The sequence below is a fragment of the Lithobates pipiens genome, unplaced genomic scaffold (assembly GCF_037356315.1).
Source record: "Lithobates pipiens isolate NorthernLeopardFrog02 unplaced genomic scaffold, aLitPip1_a1.2 Scaffold_25, whole genome shotgun sequence".
NCBI classification, from domain to species: domain Eukaryota; kingdom Metazoa; phylum Chordata; class Amphibia; order Anura; family Ranidae; genus Lithobates; species Lithobates pipiens.
Window position 1 is genome coordinate 155,271,831 of NW_027507787.1, and position 10,109 is coordinate 155,281,939.

Here is a 10,109-nt window from a genome sequence, read left to right on the forward strand (position 1 = left end):
GTTTAGGAGATATTTACCTGAAGACAGCCACCACTGTCTATGGCGCATTTGGCGCAGGCCGCAGATCGTGGCGATATGCCGCGAGTGTCGGCTCCCGTGCGCATGCGCGGGAGTGACGTCATCGCGGGTCCGGCGAATCACAGCGGCGGAGCCGCGAGACCCGGAAATCGCTCCGGGATCCATGGCAGCGGCGAAGAGGAAGACGGAGAACCGCTTCGGGGGCTTCATTCTTGGGTAAGTTATTCATAATGAGCTAGTATGCTATGCATACTAGCTCATTATGCCTTTGCCTTACAGGGTGTGCTTTTTAATAAAAAAAAATGTTGCCTTTACTTCCTCTTTAAGTACTGGTGACCCCCTTTTTTGGGAGAGGAGCGGGTACCAGTACCCAGTTTTGACAGGCACCCAGCTCCCACTCCCTCCCCTGGCGCCGCAGTTTCGAAAATAATTTCACCTCTCTCCCCTCCCTCCCTGAAATGTTCTGGGAGATGTCACAGGTTCCAGAAGATTGCCTGGCCATTCACCTGCGAAGAGCAAGCCTGGTTGTGAAGCCACAGCCGGGCGTCCACAGTTGCAATGCCGGCACCGCAGAGAAGAGTGGATGAGTGGAACTCTGCTTTAATTATGCCTGAACTCTGTGTGCTGCCTAAACATTTTCCATAACCCTAAAGCTTGACTTTGACGAAGTTTATCATAAAGGGTATTTCCACCCACATACACATTGTGGTGAGTAGTTTCCTTTACTTGTTACTAATAAAGGAGACGTATACTGTAAATATGTGCACTCTTCTTTATTATTTTTAAGCATGCTGCTTTAGGTTTTTTGCTTGCAAACTTGTTCTTACCATGATGGACTACTTATTCCTGCCTAGAATTTCTGTCTTGTGAATCTGGTATCAGGGGCGGGCTGACCAGTTGGTCACTCGGGCTCCGCCCGAGGGCCCGAGGCCATTAGGGGCCTGGTCTCGGCCACATGAGAGGCCACTTGAAGCGGCTGTGCCTGTATCACATGCCGCGATCATGGCGATTATAATACTGCTAACAGCGCGCTGCTCCCCGCCGGCCCCTCCTTCCCTCCCATCCGTCTCAGGTGATGTCACAATGCATACAGTATAAGCACCTGGGACAGACTGGAGGGAAGGAGGGGCCGGCGGGGAGCAGCACGCCATTAGCAGTATTATAATTGGCATGATCACGGCATGTGATACAGGCACAGCAGAAGAGTTTAAGGGCCGGTATTATCGGCATCCGGTAAGTGAAGCCTGGGCCTGCCACAAGTGATAAGTGATGGGGGATGGGGGGGGGAGGCGGTACAGTTGCATGGGGCCCCGGATCTCCCCAACCCACAGTGTACCCCTCTGTGAGTGTCCCCGTGTGTGTGTCCCCCTGTGTGTGTGTCTGTGTGTCTCCTCCTGTGTGAGTGTCCCCCTGTGTGTGTCCCCGTGTGTGAGTGTCCCCCTGTGTGTGTCCCCCTGTGTGTGTCCCCCTGTGTGTCCCCCCGTGTGTGTGTCTCCCCCTGTGTGTGTCCCCGTGTGTGTGTGTGTGTCCCTGTGTGAGTGTCCTTCTGTGTGTGTGTGTGTGTGTGTGTGTGTGTGTGTGTGTGTGTGTGTGTGTGTGTGTGTGTGTGTGTGTGTATCACCGTGTATGTGTGTGTGTGTGTGTGTGAATGTGTATGTTCTCCCTCCTGTGTGTGTGTATGTTCTCCCTCCTGTGTGTGTGTGTGTGTGTGTGTGTATGTGTATGTGTATGTGTATGTTCTCCCTCCTGTGTGTTCTCCCTCCAGTTTCCTCTTGTGTGCCCCCCCGTGTCCCCGTGTGCTTTCTCCCCCCCCCCCCCCGTCTCCCGATGCAGATGTGGCTTAAGTGTGGCGCCCAAGGGGGCCCCTTGAGCTTCTATTGCCTGTGGGCCCCATGAGTTGTCAGTCCACCCCTGTCTGGTATATTATGTGCAGTCCACTCTTACAGCTCTACATGGGCCCAATTCTTTGTGTGATAGGAGGAGTCATATAACTAAGACTGTAGGCAATTTTTCTCCTCCAGCCATACAAAGAAACTGCCCATGTAGGGTTGTAATGCCATGTACACCTGTTTGGAATTTCTGACAGAAAAATCAGACAGGAGCTTTTCATTGTATATTCCGATCGTGTGTATGCCCTATCGGACTTTTTACGTTGAAAATTCTGACGGACCTAGAAAGAGAACATGTTCTATATTTTTCTGACAGAACAAATTCCTATCGGGAAAACCACTCGTCTGTATGCTGTTCCGACATACCAAAAACGACGCATGCTCTGTAGCAAGTACGAGACAGAAGCTATTGGCTACTGGCTATTGAACTTTCTTTTTCTAGTCCCATCGTACGTGTTGTACGTCACCGCTTCTTGACGGTCGGGATTTGGTGTGATCATGTGTACACAAGACAGCTTCAGCAAAATTACGTCGGAAAAACCTTCAGAGTTTGTCATGTATACAGGGCATAAGTGTTTGAAAATAACATCATAGCAGAATCAGAAACCATGAATTCCAGGCAGGGGCAGACAGCCAATCATGGTGAGTGAAGGGAACATGGGCTATGAATAGAAAGTCCCAGTGAAGGAGTAAATCATTGATTTATGCAACTGAAATGCAAGGAAGAAAATTTAAAGTGATTGTAAAGTTTTTTTTTTTTTTTTTTAAATAACAAACATGTTATACTTACCTCCTCTGTGCAGAGGTTTTGCACAGAGAAGCCCAGATTCTCTTCTTCTCAGTTCCCGCTTTGCTGCTCCTGGCCCCCACAGCAAGCAGCTTGCTATGGGGGCACTTGAGCCGAGCTCCAGCTCCATGTGTCCATTCAGACACAGAGCTGCTGTTCGGACCCATCCCCTCTCTCTCCTGATTGGCTGACTGACTTTGATTGACAGGAGCCAATGGGGAGGAGGAGGGAAAGTCTTGATGGCCGAGGGACTTGTGGATATTGCTGGATAGAGACGGGGCTCCTTTAAAGCTACCACTAGATTAACCACTTGCCGACCGCCGCACGACGATGTACGTCGACAGAATGGCACGGGCAGGCATATGGGCGTACATGTACGTCCCTGCCTTCCCGCGGGTGGGGGGCCCGATCGGGCCCCCCCGGTGCCAGCGGCGGTCGGTATCCGTTCAGGAGCGATCCGGGATGAGGGGGCGGCCATTCGTTCATGGCCACCCCCTCGCGATCGCTCCTGACGAATGGAAGTGAAGCGTGACATCACTTCCTCTCCTGTAATGTAAACACAGGCAGAGGAAGTGATGTAATCTCTCCTCCGTGTCGGTATTTTTCGTTCCGGCACCGAGGAGAGATGATCGGTGAGTTGCACCAACACACCACACGTACAGTAGAACATGCCAGGCACACTCTCACCCCCCCTTCACCCCCCGATCACCCCCCCAATCACCCCTGCACCCCCAGTCACAGTGACACCAATTGCATTTTTTATTTTTTTTTGCATTGGTGTCATTTGTGACTGTAATAACTGTTAGGGCAGTTAGGGTTAGCCCCCTTTAGTTCTTAGGTACCCCCCTAACCCCCCCAATAAAGGTTTAACCCCGTGATCACCCCCCGTCGCCAGTGTCACTAAGGCTGGGTTCACATTGCAGCAGTTTATGAGAACGGATGTGATTCGCACCGCACTGCAGTGCAAATCACATCGGATCTCTGTGCAATTCGAGTTCAGCCATACAGATAGTATGGCTGAATTCGCGTCGCACCCGCCGCAAACTCGCACGGGACCCTTTTTTTGGTCCGCAGCAGAATCGGATCGCATGGGTGTTCACACCATGCGATCCGATTCCTATCCGAGTTTGCAGATCGCACTGCGATATGCGAACTGATCTGGGGGTGTCATTAACATTTCACTGACACTCCCAGCAGTTCGCATAGGGCAGTGTGATGCGGGAACCCGCCGCGGATTCGTGGCGTTCCCGCATCGCTCCAGTGTGAACCCAGCCTAATAAGCGATCGTTTTTCTGATCGCTGTATTAGTGTCACAGGTGACGCTAGTTAGGCAGGTAGGTATTTAGGTTCGCCGCAGCTTTTTATAGTGCCAGGGACCCCCATATACTACCGCATAAAGCCCCCTGATTGCCCCCTAGTTAACCCTTTCACAAGTGATCACCATATAACTGTTACAGGTGACGCTGGTTGGTTAGTTATTTTTTATAGTTTCAGGGCACCCGCCATTATTACCTAATAATAAGTTTGATATAAGTTTGAGGGTCAGATAAGGTCTGCGTCGCCCCAGGCAGTGTCAGGTTAGTGCCAGTACCGCTAACACCCACGCGCAAAGCATACACCTCCCTTAGTAATATAGTATCTGATCAGATCTATATTAGCGTCGCCAGCAGTTTAGGTTTCCCAAAACGCATTGTTAGCGGGATCAGCCCAGATACCTGCTAGCACCTGCGTTTAGCCCCTCCGCCAAGCCCAGACCAGCCCACCCAAGTGCAGTATCGATCGATCACTGTCACTTACAAAACACAACACACATAACTGCAGCGTTCGCAGAGTCAGGCCTGATCCCTGCGATCGCTAACAGTTTTTTTTGTAGCGTTTTGATACAGTCGCTGACAGCCTAGGTGCTTTTTTACCTGTGAGTCTCACTAGTGTAGCCCTAAATTTAGGGGTGTCTACTTTCCAAAATGGGGTCATTTGGGGTGAGTTTGTGCCATCTTGGCATTTTATGGCCTTCAAAACTGCGATAGGTAGTGAGGAGTAAAATCAAAAATTTACACCCTTAGAAATCCTGAAGGCAGTGCTTGGTTTTCGGGGCCCCCGTACGCGGCTAGGCTCCCAAAAAATCCCACACATGTGGTATCCCCGTACTCAGGAGAAGCAGCAGAATTTATTTTGGGGTGTCATTTCACATATGCCCATGGCATGTGTGAGCAATATATCATTTAGTGACAACTTTGTGAAAAAAAAAAAAAAAAAGTTTGTAATATTCCCGCAACTTGTGGCAAAATATAAAATATTCCATGGACTCAACATGCCTCTCAGCAAATAGCTTGGGGTGTCTACTTTCTAAAATGGGGTCATTTGTGGGGGTTTTGTGCCATCTTGGCATTTTATGGCCTTCAAAACTGTAACAGGTAGTGAGGAGTGAACTCAAAAATTTACGCCCTTAGAAAGCCTGAAGGCGGTTCTTGGCTTTCGGGACCCCGTACGCAGCTAGGCTCCCAAAAAATCGCACACATGTGGTATCCCCGTACTCAGGAGAAGCAGCAGAATTTATTTTGGGGTGTCATTTCACATATGCCCATAGCATGTGTGAGCAATATATCATTTAGTGACAACTTTGTGAAAAAAAATAAAAATAAAATAAAAGTTTGTAATTTTCCCGCAACTTGTGGCAAAATATAAAATATTCCATGGACTCAACATGCCTCTCAGCAAATAGCTTGGGGTGTCTACTTTCTAAAATGGGGTCATTTGTGGGTGTTTTGTGCCATCTTGGCATTTTATGGCCTTCAAAACTGTGATAGGTAGTGAGGAGTGAAATTACAAATGTACGCCCTTAGAAATCCTGAAGGTGGAGCTTGGTTTTTGGGGCCCCGTACGCGGCTAGGCTTCCAAAAAGTCGACCACATGTGGTATCCCCGTACTCAGGAGAAGCAGCAGAATGTATTTTGGGGTACAATTCCACATATAACCATGGCATGTGTGAGCAATATATCATTTAGTGACAACTTTTAAAAAAAATAAAAAATTTTTTGTCATTATTCAATCGCTTGAGGCAAAAAAATAAAATATTCAATGGGCTCAACATGCCTCTTATCAATTTCCTTAGGGTGTCTACTTTCCAAAATGGGGTCATTTGGGGGGGTTTTGTACTGCCCTGCCATTTTAGCACCTCAAGAAATGAGATAGGCAGTCATAAACTAAAAGCTGCGTAAATTCCAGAAAACGTACCTTAGTTTGTAGATGTGACAACTTTTGCGCAAACCAATAAATATACAGTTATTGACTTTTTTTTTACCGAAGACATGTGGCTGAATACATTTTGGCTTAAATGTATGACTAAAATTGAGTTTATTGGATTTTTCTAATAACAAAAAGAAGAAAATATATTTTTTTTTCAAAATTTGCGGTCTTTTTACATTTATATCGCAAAAAATAAAAATCGCAGAGTCAGTCAAATACCTTTAAAAGAAAGCTCTATTTGTGGGAAAAAAAGGACGCAAATTTTGTTTGGGTACAACATTGCAAGACCGCGCAATTACCAGTTAAAGCAGCGCAGTGCCAAATTGTAAAAAGACCTCTGGTCATTGACCAGCAAATTGGTCCGGTCTGAAAGTGGTTAATAAGTAACTGTTGTGGTGCCCGCTCTCTTCTTTCCCTCCTATTGTAAGGGCCAATGCAGATTACTCCACTGTTAGTAAAATTTCAAATTTCCCCTGTTGCACAGAATGTTTATTTAAATCCATAACTGCCACTGATTGGCAATTGACATGTGCTGCAGTGTTACCTAGACGTCAAATAATTTACAGCATTAGCCTGGGCTCACACTTATGCGATGCAGGAACCAGCACGGTTTGCATCGCATGTCACACACGGGCAGTTCACACTGCCCCCTGCGAACCTCTGTGGGTGTCAATGTAAAGTTAATGACACCACTGAATTGGTTCGTAGATCAAAGTGTGAATGGTGAAATGGTACAGGAATCGGATCGTATGGGTGTATGGCTGAATTTGCATCACAAAGACATTGCATGTGATCTGCACATCAATGTGGTGCGAATCACATGCAATGTCTGTGTTCGCACCAATGTGGACCCAGCCTTAAAATGACTACCAACGCATCATTTTTCAGGTTGCATGCAGCTTGCTCTGTGACCAAGCTCCGGTGAGCAGGCTACTGGTATCCTCCCAGCTTAGGCAAAGTCACTGGACTGGAGCACAGGGGTGGCTTTTTATAAAAGGTCAAGCTTTTCTGAAAAATGATACTGTTGCTGTATATTGTGACTTGTCAGAAATGTATTCATGTAGACTTTTAATGTAAGATTCACTTTAATATCTATGTTTTCCATAAATATAAATACAACTGAAGGATTTAAGAGGGTATCCAAAAGGTTGGCATGGGTTACACCATTATCCCTTTCCACTAATCAGAAACAAGGGATCAGTTGATTTTTGCTCAGTCTTGTATTCATGTGAATATCTGTCACTTTCGAGGCATTTTGTAGAAATCACCGGGGGATGAAGAGAGCATGTTCAGATTAAAGGTCCTCGCCTTGGAAGCGGCTGTAATTTTCAGAGCTGACATCGGTTTACTGCAAGAAAACAACTCAACTCACCGCAGAAAGATCCGTTCCCAGGAGGGCGGCCAAGCTGACCGCATCGTTCTCCCTCTCGCTAGCAGATATTGATTTTGAAATGATCTTTGTCTGCCACCCATGTGGACAATTAGTGCAGCCTTTAACCAGTGAAGTGGCAAAAAGGTTTTCTATTACTGCAATGAAAAGAGTGGAAAAACAAAGTTTTATATATATATATATATATATATATATATATATATATATAAATATATACACACACAGTATCTCACAAAAGTAAGTACACCCCTCACATTTTTGTAAATATTTTATTTTATCTTTTCATGTGAAAACACTGGAGAAATGACACTTTGTTACAATGTAAAGTAATGAGTGTACAGCTTGTATAACAGTGTAAGTTTGCTGTCCCCTCAAAATAACTCAACACACAGCTATTAATATGTGAATATGAATATACATAAAAAAATAAAATTTGTAAATACCAAGGTGAAAAAAAGAAAAAAGTGAAAAAAGAAAAACTAAAGCAGTGTCTCATCAAAAGAAAAATCCATACATTTTTAAATAACAGCGTCCATCCAGATGAGCAAAGATAAATTTGCAAAAAGAAAATCGTGGCAAAGTCTTCAAAACAAACAAAGTACATCCAAATCTCCACCCAAATAGTATGAATAACCTGCTTACCAGAAAGTGATGACCGCCACAGCAGTCTCACCCAGCCTAGGGAAGTAAGGTCTCCCTCAACCCTTTTTGGGAAATCCAGACTCCCGCTGTTTCTAAGGGGACACATACACTGATCGCCCTGACACCTACATTGATCCCCCTGACACCTACACTGATCCCCTGACACATACACTGATCCCCCTCCTGACACATACACTGATCCCCCCTGACACATACACTGATCCCCCCTGACACATACACTGATCCCCCCTGACACACACACTGATCCCCCCGACACATACACTGATTCCCCCTGACAGATACACTGATCTCCCCTGACAGATACACTGATCCCCCCTGACACATACACTGATCCCCTTCCTGACACATACACTGATCCCCCTCCTGACACATACACTGATCCCTCTATTGACACATACACTGACCCACCCTGACACATACACTGATCCCCCCTGACACATACACTGATCCCTCTACTGACACATACACGGATCCCCCCTGACAAATACACCGATCCCCACTGACACATACACTGATCCCTCTACTGACACATACACTGATCCCCCCTGACACAACACTGATCCCCCTGACACATACACTGATCCCTCTACTGACACATACACTGATCTCCCCTGACACACTGATACCCCTCCTGACACATACACTGATCATCATCCTGACACATGCACTGATCCCCCTCCTGACACATACACTGACCCTTCTACTGACACATAGACTGATCCCCCTCCTGACACATACACTGATCCTCATCCTGACACATACACTGATCCCCCTCCTGACACATATCACTGATCCCTCTCCTGACACATACACTGATCCCCCTCCTGACACATACATTGATCACCCCTGACACATACACTGACCCCCCCCCCCGATACATACACTGATCCCCCCTGACACCCACTTCCTTTCACAGTCCCCTCCTTTCTGATACCCCAGGCCCCTTTACAGCCATCTTCTTTCTTTGCAACAAACACAGTTCCCTTTATGTCAGTGCCCCCTCCCTTACCTTTCACAGCAGAGAGAAGACAGAGGATAGGCATGTCCGAGCAGAAGGCGGGAGCTGTTCAACTTTCCATGTAACAGACAGACCATTGGTTGCTAGGACCGCCCCTAGCAACAAATCACAGGATTTTTAACTTGAGAAGTTGGACAGCTCCCGCCTTCTGCTCAGACATTCTGTCTTCTACCTGCTTATTGTAAGGATGGAAGCGGCGGTGGGGGAATGAGGATTTACACCGGAGAGAAGAGGACACCCAGGCAGGATGTTCAACAGGTTCACTGTTGTCACCCTGCACATGCACTCCACCTGCCATGCACCCCCTCCAGCAGCGATACTCTGCAGCATGCACTGGAACCATGCACATGCAATAGTTGCAATGGGTCCTGTCACCTTCCTCCCCAGCCAGCAGTCACAGGCAGTTTTCTAAGTACTGGATGAAGGGGGCCTGCATATTAGTATTGGGGCTGCAGTGAGAGTGGAGCTGTCAAATCGAAGCACTGATGTCGGGGATGGGCACGCCCCCGCTTGCCCACCAATCACTGGATGTTTACACTCGGGCCTAATAATTCTACATGAGAAATATGAGACCCGGGGCTTTTTGGTTACTCATTCAGGGTTGCAGCCCACCCAGCCCCCCTCCCGACACCCCTGTTTATATATATATATGTAGCCATGCTTTGCTAATTTATGCATTGCAGTAGGTTATAAGTAAGGGTTTGGCTCCCTCTAGTGTCCTTTCTATTTAATGCTATTAAGACTTTTGTTTGGTCTCATTAAAGCCATGTTCCAAGGTATTATGGGAGATGTAGCGAATGAGGAAGTGACTCATGTACTAAAACTCAGTCTGTAAACTACTTACCCACAATGTCATATCACAGAACATCCTCCTGGGTAGTGACATAAAAGGGGCAGCGCAGCCATTTTCCAGCCTCCTGGGACACCATTTAAAACCTGCCTGCAGAGATGTTTGTGTGTGTGAGGCTGTGGCTGGTAAGGCGCAGAGCAGAATCGTTTGGCCTCTAAGAAGCTCCAGAGCACAGTCAGCTGGACCAGCCTGTGGATAGACCGGAGGACCCAAGATTTCTAAAGGTTTCCTGCATTACAGTTACTTCA

At 46.9% G+C, this 10,109-nt stretch overlaps 1 long non-coding RNA gene across 1 annotated transcript; it reads right to left on the reverse strand.

Moving 5' to 3' along the window:
- Window positions 1-7,006: 7,006 nt before the first annotated feature.
- Window positions 7,007-9,070, reverse strand: LOC143929947 (uncharacterized). The gene is made up of 2 exons (XR_013262663.1): window positions 9,003-9,070; window positions 7,007-7,467 (listed from the first exon to the last, which is right to left on the reverse strand). It is a non-coding gene; the product is annotated as an uncharacterized LOC143929947 (long non-coding RNA).
- Window positions 9,071-10,109: the final 1,039 nt, after the last annotated feature.